We start from the raw sequence: 15,533 nt of genomic DNA on the forward strand, positions 1-15,533 counted from the left end.
TTCTCCAGCACCACAATTCAAAAACATCAATTCTTTGGCACTCAGCCTTTTATACAGTCCAACTCGCACATCTGTACATGACTAGTGGAAAAACCTTAGTTTTGAAAATGCAGAACTTTGTCAGAAAAATAATGTCTCTGATTTTTAATAAGCTGTCTAGGTTTGTCATAGTTTTCCTTCCAAGGAGCAAGTGTCTTTTAATTTCATGGCTGCAGGTGGCACTTTTGGAAAATAACTCTCCTGCCAACACAGGAAACATAGGCTATGTAGTTTAGATCTTTGGTTGGGAAGATTCCATGGAGGAGGGCATGGCAATCCACACCAGTATTCTTGATTAGAGAATACCATGAACTGAGGAGCCTTGTGAGTTAAGGTCTATAGGTTCTCAAAAAGTTGGACATGACTGAATCCACCTAGTATGTACTCACAGAAGTAGGGTTGCTTGATGATATAGTAATCACGTTTCTCTTTGTGGAGGAAGGCTTCCCTGGTGGCTCAGATGCTAAAGAATCTGCTTGCAATGAAAGAGACCCAGGTTTGATCCCTGAGTTGGGAAGATCCCCTTGAGAAGGGAATACTACCCACTCTAGTATTCTTGCCTCAAGAATTCCATGGACAGAGGAGCCTAGAGGGCTACAGTCCATGAGGTTGCAAAGAGTCAGACATGACGGAGTGATTAAGATTTTCAGCATCAGTAATTAGTCTGAAATCTAAGAAAATCCTGTGAAAAAGTAAACAATGAAAAATGTAACTAATACAGTTTTAGACATTAAATGACATTTATGGTATTGGTACAGACTGTTTTTACAAAGATAATTTATTTTTTAAACTTTATTGGAGTATTTTATTTAAAACTTTGTGTTAGTTTCAGATGTAAAGTCAAAATGAATCAGTTATACACATACAGATGTCTACTCATTCTTAGATTCTTTTCTCATATTGGTCATTCCAAATATTGAATAAAGTTCCAGTGCTATGCAGTAGGTCCTTAACTATTATACATAAAATTTATAGCTTTTAATTTGTTGATAGAATAAAGTGTCCATTTGTAATCCATCTACTTCCAGACTGGAAAAAAAGAAGTCAAAGTTACTATTTTTTTAATACTGAAATATTTATGAATAATTGTCTCCTCCTCTTGGAACATTTTGAATGTTCATGTAATATTTTATTGATTCGGGTCATTTTTTGGTGAAAAGGATGAGATCTAGATTAAGTTATTTATAGTTTGAATAGAATTTGATCTGATGATTCTGCTATCAATTTCTCCTTATTTAAAAGACTTTCATCATTAGCTATGTCTCTATTTAAAGTGCTGACATGTAATATCACTATGTAGCATGAAGTAACTGCCTTATTACTATGATTCCTGATTATACACACAACATATGAAATCAAAGTTCATTCTTTTTTTTCCTTACATGATATATAATGGAATCAGTTTGAGCTAAAAACCATGGCTTATTTCAGAGGAATTGAAAATTAATTAATAACTATAGGACTCAACCCTCATGAGACAGGGTAAGAAAAACAAGTCAAATTATAAAATTGCTCTTAAGTTAAATAGTGCACAGCTTATGAACCAATACATGTCACCCGTGGAAATTATTATCCCTTGGAAATGTCTTCAGGTTTCTTCCTACATGGATTATATACATCCTGATATATTTGATACTCTCTCCCCCTTTCTCTTTTTCATAAAGTTTTTTTTTTAAAACCTGGTTCATGGATTTTTAAAAAATTATTCTTTAGATATGAATATTCATCTTCCTTTATAGCCATTTTTATCTGGCTTTGCCCTATAAAAATTAGTAATGAAAAATATTGGTTTTAGAAAAACCTTGCTTGTAAATGTTATTAAATATACAAATGTAAAGCAAACCCATTAATTAAAACTTATGGTGCCAACTCAAATGTGTATGCTTGTGCATACTAAGTTGCTTCAGTCGTGTCCAACTCTGTGTGACCCCATGAACTGTAGCCCTCCAGGCTTCTCTGTCCATGGGATTCTCCAGCCAAGAATAGTAAGTAACCGTTAATTTTCTTGCTATAATAAGCACTTAAATAAAATAACTTATGTCCACATTGGGCTTCCCTAGTCACTCAACTGGTAAAGATTCCACCCACAATCAGAACACCCCGATTCGATTCCTGGGTCTGGAAGACCCACTTGAGAGGGGATAGGCTACCCACTCCAGCACTCTTGGGCTTCCCTGGTGGCTCAGACAGTAAAGAATCTGCCTGCAATGTGGGAGACCTGGGTTTGATCCGTGGGTTGGGAAGATCCCACTCAATTATTCTGGCCTGGAGAATCCATAGACAGAAGAGCTTGGGGGGCTATAGTCCATGGGTCTTAAAGACTGAGCCATTTTCATTTTCATGTTCACATTATAGTCAAGGTAATTCTAGTGTTGTGGGACCTACTTCTTTCATAAGGATTACTTTTCATTTAATTTGAAAATGTACTCAGAGGTGAAAAGGGAGAATGTTCTTCCTCTGTGCCTAGGATGTTAATATCTATTATGGCAACTGCCATAGAATGGGAAAAGTAGTACCTTCTCCATCATGAATGCTTAGGGTGTTTTTGTACTAATAGAAAATTTTAAATTAGTCCATCATGTATGTTTCTACGAATGTTTTAAAACACTTTATGGTTGTGTAATGCCAATTTATAAAACAAAGAAGCAGATATCTGAGAAAAGTTATCCTAAACCAAAAAATCACAATCCTTTAAATTTTTAAGGTTTTCCAAATTTCCTGATGGAGTATTTACCACTAGAATTAAGAACAACCATTGCTATGTTTAAATATCCAAGATAGATTTTCTCTCCCTTTTTTTTTTCCCTTATAGTTTTATAATTGACAGGCACCTAAATATATATATATATTATATATATATATATGGAAACAGAGTATGTTTATATATATATATATATATATATATATATATATATATATTCCCATATATATATAAATATGGAAACAGAGTATGTTTCCATATTTCCTTTTCCTACCAGCTTGCTCTATAAGTACACAGATCTGACTGTACTATTATTTTATCTGATGTTATATGAAAATTAATTTACAGATGAAGGAATATATAAAATAATGTTTTAAGTGTAGATCCACCTAATCAAGGGCATACATGATATATTCTTGAAACATGAGTTGAGCAGATCTTGTTTCTTTGTGTGTCTTAAAAACATGAATAAGTGTTTCCCATAAATATGTTGCATAAAAAGCTGCTATTACAAGTGTCAAAGGCAAAATTATGAAATAGCAATATCTGTCACCATTTGCATATTTTATGATGTGCTATTGTTCACTAAATTCCAATTTCTTGTTATTTTTATATATTTTCTACTCCAACTAAGGTTCTCTGTAAGGGTTTGTTCTCTGGATTTGGTTTTAAATCATTCACGTCCACATATGCATAAACACAGAACATATCTTTGAAACAAAATCTTGTTTATATGTCAATTGATAGGTAATTTAAAAGCAGAACTATTATGGTTGAAATACTGAAAAGGCCCCTGAGTCATCTTACCATGAATCATGCATTATAAGGTACGTTTTAGCTGAAAGTTACTATATTTAAAATTTTGTTTTCAACTGAATAGTCTACGCTTCTATCTTAAGACACTAGAAGAGCTAACTGAACATATATAAAAGGAAAATAATAAAATTTGCACTGAAATTATGAAGTAGGTAATATTAAAAGACAAGTTCAACAAAAACACAAATACTTCTTTGTAAAAACTGACAACATAGACATATTTGAGCTAGACTTCAGTTTCACTTTTCACTTTCATGTATTGGAGAAGGAAATGGCAACCCACTCCAGTGTTCTTGCCTGGAGAATCCTAGGGACAGGGGAGCCTGGTGGGCTGCTGTCTATAGGGTCGCACAGAGTCGGACACAACTGAAGTGACTTAGCAGCAGCAGCAGTAGCAGCAGCAGCTAAAGATTTAAAAAAAAGAAAAGAAAGAAACGATTTAAATTACAAAAATAAAAAAAAAAATAAGAGTAAACATCATCACCAATCTCACAGAAATGAAAATGATTTTAAGGGATTGTTATGAACAAGTACACACTAATAAATTAGATAATTAGATTAGGTGAAATGCACAAAGAAAGATAGCATTAAGTCATGTCGAACTCTTGGGATCTCATAAACGGTAGCCTGCCAGACTCCTCTGTCCATGGGATTCTCCAGGAAAGAATAAATGGACTGGTTTGCCATTTCCTTCTCCAGGGGAACTTCTCAATCCAGGAACTGAACCCAGGTCTCCCACATTGAGGGCAGATATTTTAATGACTAAGCTACGTGGGAAACAGGGAAATGCACAAGTTGATAGAAAATCAAAAGGGCCACATATGGCTAAATAAGAAATGAAAAATTTGAATAGATATTTCCTAGTAAAGGGGCTTCCCAGGTGGCGCTAAGGTTAAGAATCTGCCTGCCAGTGCAAGTGGAGAAGGAGATGGCAACCTCTTCCAGTATTCTTGCCTGGAGAATCCCGTGGACACAGGAGCCTGCTGGGCTGCTCTCCATGAGGTCGCACAGTCGGACATGACTGAAACGACTTAGCAGCAGCAGCAGCAGTCAGTGCAGCAGACAGAAGAAATGTAAGTTCTATTCCTGGGTTGGGGAGATACCCTGGAGGAGGAAATGGCAACCCACTCCAGTATTCTTGCCTGGAGAATTCCATGGACAGAGGAGTCTAGTAGGCTACAGTCCATGGGGTCACAAAGAGGCAGATACATCTGAACACACACACACACACACACACACACACACACACACACAAGTAAAAAAGCTACTTACAAAGAAAATGCCAGGACCAAGTTAGTGTGGCATGGGCATAGGGGGAGAGAGACAGAGAGAGAGATCAGTAGAATAGAATTGAAAATACAAAAGTAAACCACTGCACCTGTGGTGGCTTGCAAATATGCCCAGTTTAAATTATTTTCAACAAATATGACACTGAGAAAACTGAATACCCAAATGTAAATGAATGATTCCCCTACCCCACATCTTGTGTGTGTTAGTCGCTCAGTCAAGTCTAACTCTATGTGACACCATGGACTGTAGCCCACAATGGGATTCTCCAGGCAAGAATACTGGAGTGAGTTGCCATGCCCTCCTCCAAGGGACCCTACACCCAGGCATTGAACCCAGGTCTCCTGCATTGCAGGAGAACACTTTACCATCTGAGCCACAACACCTTACATAGAAATTAATTGAAGATGCATTACAAACCTAAATTTAAGATCTAAATCTACAAAATCTTGGAATACATAGACAATGGTTTCTTAGTTCTCCCAGCAAAATTTCATGTTACCAAAAAAAGAGATATATTTGACTTCATCACAACTGAAAACTTTTGTGTTGCATATACTAACATCAATAAAGTGAGAATACAACCACTGACTGCAAGAAAATATTTGCAAATCACAAATGTGATAAGGGACTTGTTTTCAGAATATATAATGAATTATTAAAACTCAGCAAAAAAAGACAAATGAAAACAAATAACCAAAATAATGGATGAAGATTATGAATATACACTTGGATAAAGGAGAGATAAAAATCTCCAATAAACAGAAAACAAGAATCTCAACATCTTTTCCAACCAGGAAAATGAAAATTTAAAATGTGTTTTAAAATGTTCTACCACTTGAATTGTGGTAATAATTGCATTGTCCTGTGAGGATACTAAAAATAACATTGAATAATACACTTGAATGAATGAATTTTATGATGTTTGAATAATATCTCAATAAAATTTTAAAATAAATGATCCATGTGAGAAAGCATATTTTAAATTTAAAAAAACAAATTAATCTCCAGTAATTAGACAAAGTGATTTTTTCCTAAACAACAGAGTAACAGAGATGAAATAAGAAAATTACAATGAAAATGTAAATATATTAATTTTATTGTTGTTTAGTCACTAAGTCATGTCTGACTCTTCTGCAACCCCATGGACTCTAGCCCTCCAGGCTCCTCTGTCTATGGAATTTCACAGGCAAGAATATTGGAGTGGGTTTCCATTTCCTTCTCCAGGGGATCTTCCTGACTCAAGGACTGATCCTATATTTCTTGCATTGGCAGGCAGATTCTTTATCACTGAACCACCAGGGAAGCCCATAAATAAATTAATATAAAGCTTAATTTGTTATTGTATCTCATAATGATCAGTGTTTTCATGTATTTCTTAAGTTCATAACATTTTTAACTATAAATATTTTGCTACCATATTTTTTTAGCATTTTCTAAGTATCATATTAACCTGTTAAATACTAACTTTTCTAAAAATAATTATTATCTGGATGTTAATATTTTAATATTAATGTAATTATTAATAAGTTACCTAGATAAGAAAGAATTAGGGTAAAATAAAATGCAATTTGAACCTAAACACATTGAGATAATCTGGCCTAGATATTGGTCATAGGTGTACCTTATCCATATCATTTTGACTCAAAATTTATGAATATATAAACATGTGTATCACACATTTATTAAAATTATATAGAAATTATGATTTGTAAAACTATAAAATGTGAATGCTAAATGAAGATTAAACTATCATAATAATATTCTTATTGATTGGTAATTATATATTATCCTTTATAAGAAACAGTATTATGAACTAATCAGCCTATGACACAGTATATGCTTTGTCATTTTACCTCAGAACTGTCTTCTGTCTTCAATTTTTTTAATTCTAGTTCTGTATGCTTTCTTGAGCCATCTTTTGAAAATTTAGGATTTCTCTATTTTTCTGTTCACATTATAATAATTTCTTTGCAGTGGACCTGTAATTTGGATAGACAAAGAAAATTACAAGAAAAAATAATTGTGATATTTTCCTATTAAAAAGGTAACCTCTCTACGTTCTACTTTTCCTAAGTTAGTAACGTAAGGAACATATAATATCCTACAGTTCTACATATTACTATAATAAAATGAAGGTCAATTTGTGCCATTAATTTTATTTTCATTTTGGTTAATTTAAATTTTAAGGATACTAATAAAAATAGGCTTTCAAATGTCAATTTGGGGAGTAACAGTAAAGATATTTAGTTGAAATCATAGTTTCAAATTAAAGTAATTCTATAGTCTAATGCTATAAAGAGCAATATTGCATAGGAACCTGAATGCTAGGTCCACGAATCAAGGCAAATTGGAAGCGGTCAAACAGGAGATAGCAAGATTGAATGTTAACGTTGTAGGAATCAGGAAACTAAAATGGACTGGAATGGGGAATTTAACTCAGATGACCATTATATCTACTACTGTGGGCAAAAATCCCTTAGAAGCAATGGAGTAGCGATCGTAGTCAACAAAAGAGTCTGAAATGCAGTACTTGGATGCAAACTCAAAAAAGACAGAATGATCTCTGTTCATTTCCACGGCAAACCATTCAATATCATGGTGATCCAAAACCATACCCCGACCAGTAATGCAGAAGAAGGTGAAGTTGAGCGGTTCCAAGAAGATCTACAAGAACTTTGGAACTGACACCCAAAAAAGATGTCCTTTTCATCATAGCGGGCTGGAATGCAAAAAGTAGGAAGTCAAGAAACACCTGGAGTAACAGGCAAGTTTGGCCTTGGAGTACAGAATGAAGCAGGACAAAGGCTAATAGTTTTGCCAAGAGAAAACACTAGTCATATCAAACATCCTTTTCCAACAACACAAGAGAAGACTCTACACATGAACTTCACCGTATGGTCAAAACTGAAATCAGATTGATTATATTCTTTGCAGTCAAAGATGAAAAAGCTCTATTCAGTCAGCAAAAACAAGACAGGGTGCTGAGTGTGGCTCAGATCATGAACTTCTTATGCCAAATTCAGACTTAAATTGAAGAAAGTAGAGAAAATCACTAGACCATTCAGGTAAGACCTAAATCAAATCCCTTTTGATTATACAGTGGAAGTGAGAAATGGATTTAAGGGACTAGATATGATAGACAGAATGCCTGATAAACTATGGATGGAGGTTCATGACATTGTACAGGAGACAGGGAGCAAGACCAATGCCAAGAAAAGAAATGCAAAAAGGCAAAATGGCTGTCTGATGAGGCCTTATGAATAACTGTGAAAAGAAAAGTGAAAAGCAAAGGAGAAAAGGAAAGATATACCCATTTGAATGCAGAGTTCCATAGAATAACAAGGAGAGATAATAAAGCATTCCTCAGTGACAAATGCAAAGAAATAGAGGAAAACAATATAATGGGAAAGTCTAGAGATCTCTTCAAGAAAATTAGAGATACCAAGGGAAAATTTCATGCAAAGATATGCTCAGTAAAGAACAGAAATGGTATGGGCCTAACAGAAACAGAAGATATTAAGAAGAGGTGGCAAGAATACACAGAAGAACTATACAAAAAAAGATCTTCATGACCCAATTAATTATGATGGCATGACCACTCACCTAGAGACAAACATCCTGGAATGTGAAGTCAAGTGGGCCTTAGGAAGCATCACTACAAGTAAAGCTAGTGGAGGTGGAGGAATTCCAGTTGAGCTATTTCAAATCCTAAAAGATGATGCTGTGAAAGTGCTGCACTGAATATGTCAGCAAATTTGGAAAACTCAGCAGTGGCCACAGGACTGGAAAATACCAGTTTTCATTCCAATTCCTAAGAAAGGCAATGCCAAAGAATGCTAAAACTATTGCAGAATTGCATTCATCTCACACACTAGTAAAGTAATGCTCAGAGTACTCCATGCCAAACTTGAACAATACATGAGCCGTGAACTTTCAGATGTTCAAGCTGGTTTTAGAAAAGGCAGAGGAACCAGAGATCAAATTGCCAACATCCGCTGGATCATGGAAAAAGCAAGAGAGTCCCAGAAAAACATCTATTTCTGCTTTATTGACTATGCCAAAGCCTTTGACTGTATGGATCACAATAAATTGTGGAAAATTCTGAAATAGATGGGAATACCAGACCACCTGAACTGCGTCTTGAGCAATCTGTATGCAGGTCAGGAAGCAACAGTTAGAACTGGACATGGAACGACAGGCTGATTCCAAATAGGAAAAGGAGTATGTCAAGGCTGTATATTGTCACCCTGCTTACTTAACTTATATGTAGAGTATATCATGAGAAATGTTGGGCTTGATGAAGCACAAGCTGGAATTAAGATTGCTGGGAGAAATATCAATGACCTCAGATATGCAAATGACACCACCCTTATGGCAGAAAGTGAAGAAGAACTAAAGAACCTCTTGATGAAAGTTAAAGAGGAGTGTGAAAAAGTTGGCTTAAAGCTCAATATGATCATGATCAACAAAGATCATGGCATTGGGTCCCATCACTTCATGGCAAATAGATGGAGAAACAGTGGCAGACTTTATTTCTGGGGGGCTCCCACATCACTGCAGATGGTGACTGTAGCCATGAAATGAAAAGACACTTACTCCTTGGAAGAAAAGTTATGGCCAACCTAGACAGCATATTAAAAAGCAGAGATATTACTTTGCCAACAAAGGTCCATCTAGTCAAGGCTATGGTTTTTCCACTAGTCACGTTTGGATATGAGAGTTGGACTATAAAGAAAACTGAGTGCTGAAGTATTGATGCTTTTGATCTGTGGTGTTGGAGAAGACTCTTAAGAGTCCTTTGAACTGCAAGGAGATCCAACCAGTCCATCCTAAAGGAAATCAGTCCTGAATGTTTATTGGAAGGACTGACCTTGAAGCTGAAAATCCAATACTTTGGCCACCTACTGCCAAGAGCTGACTCATTGGAAAAGACCCTGATGCTGAGAAAGATTGAAGGCTGGAGGAGAAGGGGACGACAGAAGATGAGATGTTGGATGGCATCACCGACTCAATGGACATGAGTTTGAGTGAACTCCGGTAGTTGGGGATGGACAGCGAGGGCTGGCGTGCTCGGTCCATGGGGTCACAAAGAGTCCACACGACTGAGCGACTGAAATGAACTGTACTGATGGTGAGTGGATATAGTGTCAACAAATATATGTAATTGTGAATACTGTACAACTGGCAAACAAACACCAGCATTTCAGAATTTATATTTGAATGCTGTTTAAAAAGATAGGTGATACCTTTATCTTTCAGTACCAACAGATGTTTATACAGATTACCTCAAGTAATTTGCTTTGAGTATCATCTTAAAAATGTATATGATACATGTATTTCTTTCTATAAACATAAATCAAAGTTGACTTCATCTTTCTGATACTTACTTGTTACCATGAAATTATTATCTCTTGTTATAAGGAAATAGGTAAAATACAAATTTAATTCAAGGTGGCATTGCCAAAATCTTTAGTAGCCAGAGAAATTAGGATTCAAACTTTAAAGATTTATTTGGAAATTGACATCTCTAAGCATATTTTTATGCTTCTAGTTATTAATGATTATTTATAACATTAGTTACTATGTGTAACCCAGAACATTGTACCTTTATAAATTTACCCACTGCTCAATGGAAACATCATGGAAACATATTAGTCAAATGGCAATTTTTCTTTGTAGCTTATACATCCTTTTATACAAATATTTTATGTTTATTTCTAGTTGGAAGGACATATGTTCAATTCAGTCGCTCAGTCGTGTCTGACTCTTTGCGACCCCGTGAATCGCAGCACGCCAGGCCTCCCTGTACATCACCAACTCCCAGAGTTCACTCAAACTCATGTCCATCTAGTCGGTGATGCTATCCTGCCACTCATCTTCTGTTGTCCCCTTCTCCTCCTGCCTCCAATCCCTACCAGTATCAGAATCTTTTCCAATGAGTCAACTCTTCGCATGAGGTGGCCGAAGTACTGGAGTTTCGCCTTCAGCATCATTCCTTTCAAAGAACACCCAGGGCTGATCTCTTCTAGAATGGACTGGTTGAATCTCCTTGCAGTCCAAGGGACTCTCAAGAGTCTTCTCCAACACCACAGTTCAAAAGCATCAATTAGCATAAAAAGACATAATCACCATTGTGAAATCACTTAAATTTTTTCTGAAAACATTTTATTTTGCATATATTGTTGCCTATTGTTATTGCTGTTTAGTTACTAATTCATGTCTGATTCTTTTGCAATCCCTTGGACTGTAACCCGCCAGGATCCTCTGTCCATGGATTTCTCAAGCAAGAATACTGGAGTGAGTTGCCATTTCCTTCTCTAAAGGATCTTCCCAGGCTAAGAATTGAACCTGCATCTCCTGCATTCTTTAACAGTGAGTCACCAGTGAAGTCCATGTTGTTGCCTAATCTCTGAGGAATCTAGATGAGTTACATCAATGTTTATGTTGCTAATAGATACTTAATCCGTCCTGAGGTGAACTTTGATGGTAATGTTTTATTTGTTTTATGTAAATTTAAGCTACAATATTCTATTTTTAGTTGTAATATAATCATAAAGGACTAATATTAATCTGTATTAAATAATTTAATTTTTAATTAAATCATAACATTTAAATACTTCCTAATTTAAAAACAAAACAATTTATGGATTTTGCCAATTTTTTTACAATGTTGCCACAGCATTTCTTTTTATACTTTATATAATCTGGAATAAGGTTGTTTTACTGTTTGATTTAATGTATAGTTTAGTGTTTCATTTTCTAAATTAAAGGATCAAGAATATACAGTGGAGAAAAGACAGCCTCTTCAATGTTTGGTACTGTGAAAACTGGACAGTTACATGTAAAAGAATAAAATTACAATAGTTCCCTAACACCATACACAAAAATAAATTCAAAATGGATCAAAGACCTAAATGTCAGGCCAAATACTATAAAACTCTCAGAGGAAAACACAATCAGAAGACTCTCCGACATAAATTCCAGCAAGATCTTTTTGATCCACCACATGGAGTAATGAAAATAAAAGCAAAATTTAATAAATGGGACCTAACTAAGCTCAAAAGCATTTGCACAGCAAATGCAACCATAAACAAAACCAAAAAAAAAACCACATCCCTTTGACTGTGTGGATCACAACAAACTACCGAAAATACTTAAAGAGATGGGAACACCAGACTACCTTACCTGCCTCCTGAGAAATCTGTACACAGATCAAGAAGCAACAGTTAGAATCGGACATGGAACAACAGACTAGTTCAAATGTGGGAGAGGAGTATGTAAAGGCTGTATATCGTCACCCTACTTATTTAACTTACATGCAGTGTACATCATGCAAAATGCTCTGCTGGATGAAGCACAAACTGAAATCAAGATTGCTGGGAGAAATATCATTAACTTCAGATATGCAGATGACACCACCCTTATGGCAGAAAGTGAAGAGGAACTAAAGAGCCTCTTGATGAAAGTGAAAGTAGAGAGTGAATAAGTTGGCTTAAAACTCAAGATTCAGAAAACAAAGATCATGTCATCCAGTCCCATCACTTCATGGCAAATAGATGGAGAAACAGTGGAAACAGTGACAGACTTTATTTCCTTGATCTCCAAAATCACTGCAGATGGTGACTGCAGCCATGAAATTAAAAGGTACTTGCTCCTTGGAAGAAAAGCTATGACCAAGCTAGACAGCATATTAAAAAGCAGAGATAATACTTTGCCAACATAGGTCTGTCTAGTCAAAGCTATGGTTTTTCCTGTAGTGATGTATGGATGTGAGAGTTGGACTATAAAGAAAGCTGAGAGCCAGAGAATTGGTGCTTTTGATCTGTGGTGTTAAGAGACTCTTGAGAATCCCTTGGACTGCAAGGAGATTCATCCAGTCCATCCTAAAGGAAATCAGTCCTGAATATTCATTGGAAGGACTGATGCCGAAGCTGAAGCCCCAAGGTGCCTGATGTGAAAAAGACCCTGATGCTGGGAAAGATTGAAGGCAGGAAGAGTAGGGGACAACAGAGGATGAGATGGTTGGATGATATCACTGACTAGATGGACATGAGTTTGAAGAAGCTCCAGGGTTTGGTGATGGACAGGAAAGTCTGGTGTGCTTCAGTCCATGAGGCAGCAAAGAGTTAGACATAACTGAGTGACTAAACTGGGTGAGAAAAGTCTGTTCTAGATAGCTACATACTATATAATTCCAACTAACATTCTGGAGAGGCAAGACTGCTGCAACCATAAGAAGATCAGTGTTTATAGGACAGGGAATGAATAGATTGAGAGCCAAAGATTCTTGGGGCAGTGAAAATGCTCTTAATGTTTTCATAATATCAGATGCATGTCTTTGTGTGCATGCTAAGTTGCTTCAGTTGTGTCCCACTCTTTGTGAGCCTATGCACTCTAATCCACCAGGCTCCTCTGTCTATGGGATTCACCAGGCAAGAATACTGGAGTGGATTGCCATGCCTTCCTCCAGGGGATCTTGTAATCCAAGGAATCTAACCCACGTCTCTTACATCTCCTATGTTGTTAGGCAACATGTCTTTATGCATTTGTTCAAACCCATACAATGTATAAAACAAAGTGGGAATCAGAAAATAAATTCTGTATTTGGGCAATTATAATGTCTCATTGTGGGTTTATCCTTGATAACAAGTATACTATTTTGGTGGGAGGTGTTGATAATAAGGGAGGCTATGCATAAGTGGGGGAGAAGGAAATGGCAACCCACTCCAGTGATCTTGCCTGGAGAATCCCATGGACAGAGGAACATGGCAGGCTACAGTCTGTGGGGTCGCAAGAGGTGGACACAACTTGGCGACTAAACTACTACTACTAAGATTCATATTGGAGAAGGAAGTGGCCACCAAATCCAATATTCTTGCCTGGAGAATTCCATGGACAAAGGAGCCTGGTGAGCTGCAGTCCATGGGGTAACAGAGAGTCAGACATGACTGAGTGACTAACACACACACACATGCATAAGTGGGCGTAGCAGATAAATTAAAGATCTCTGCTCCTATTTATTTTGTGGTGAACCTAAAACTGCTCTAAAAACAGTCGTAAAATCCACAAATATATATTCTATTGTATTGATAATTAAAACTGTGCAAAATTCCTTAAATGTATAAGTTGTCACTCACTTGCTTGCAATATTGTAGTTTAATAATACAAGAAAAATCTTTACACTTTTTATGAATCTTTGATAACCATTATTTAATGTACCACAACTCTAAAAGAGAGTTGGGGAACTTCTTACAAAGAGAAAAATAGTTTTACTATACTCATTCATCTCCAGATATTTAGAAAACTAATTTAAAAAAATATATCAACATATAAGTATGCATACAAATATTTATAGCAGCTTTATTCATAATCATCAAAATCTGGAAGCAACCATGATGCCTTTCAGTTGGTAAATGGATAAACAAACTATGTGTATCCATACAACCGAATAGCATTATTTATTAATATAAATAAGCTATCAAGCCACAAAAGGCATGATTGAATCTTAAATGTTGGTTGCTAAGTGAAGTATCACAGTCTAAAAGAGTTACATATTGTACAATTCCAATTTTATGATATTCTGAAAAAGCCAAAATATACAGATGTTAAACACATCATTAGTTTTCAAGGGTTCAGTGGAACAGGGTAAGTTTGATGAGTAGATGAAGCACAGGGGATTTTTTTACTATGGTGAAACTTTTCTGTATGATACTATAACTGTGGATACATGGCACCATGCCTTTGTCAAAACTCATTAAACTTTACAGCATAAAGAGTGAACTTTAATGCAGGAAAATTTAAAATATATCATTTAAGCTGTCTGGGGAATTTCAGAATAAAATGCAGAATATGACAAAACATCCTAACTGTATCAAAAATGTTTGAAAGAATCTCACTGAAAGGGGTCAGGGAAATCATGCTGACCTGAAAAAATTGGCTAATAAGTGGAGTCTATAAAATTAAAGTAAAAAATGAACCATATTATAGACTAAGAGGCTAAAGTGATCCAAGTGATAATGGATTAAAATCACAAACATTACTATGAAGCCGTGAATAGCTTAATATAGATATAGATGGTTGCATATAAAATATGTATCAGTTCAGTTGAGTCGCTCAGTCCTGTCTGACTCTTTGCAACCAAATGGACTGCAGCATGCCAGGCTTCCCTGTCCATAACCAACTCCTGGAGCTTGCTCAGACTCATGTCCATAGACTCAGTGATGCCATCCAACCATCCAAAATATGTATCCAATCAATCAAAATATGTATAGATATGTGTATACATACAAGTTATGTGTATGCCTTTATGCTCTTGCTATAGCAGAACTGATGCTTTTGAACTGAGAGACAACTGAGACTGAATTGAACTGATTAGATGCAATATCTGGAAACTATGTCAGTTTCTTTTTTGGGGGGAAGGTGGCATTTCTCAGGTCAGTCACTCTGTCGGTTCCAACTCCTGATCCCGTCAATTGTAGCATGTCAGGCTTCCCTGTCCATCACCAACTCCCGGAGCTTACTCAAACTCATGTCCATCGAGTCGCTGATGCCATCCAACCACCTAATCTTCTGTAGTCCCATTCTCATCCCAACTTCAATCTTTCCCAGCATCAGGGACTTTTCCAAGAAGTCAGTTCTTATCATCAAGTGGCCAAAGTATTGAATCTTCAGCTTCAGCATCAGTCCT

The sequence above is a fragment of the Bos mutus genome, chromosome 1 (assembly GCF_027580195.1).
Source record: "Bos mutus isolate GX-2022 chromosome 1, NWIPB_WYAK_1.1, whole genome shotgun sequence".
NCBI classification, from domain to species: domain Eukaryota; kingdom Metazoa; phylum Chordata; class Mammalia; order Artiodactyla; family Bovidae; genus Bos; species Bos mutus.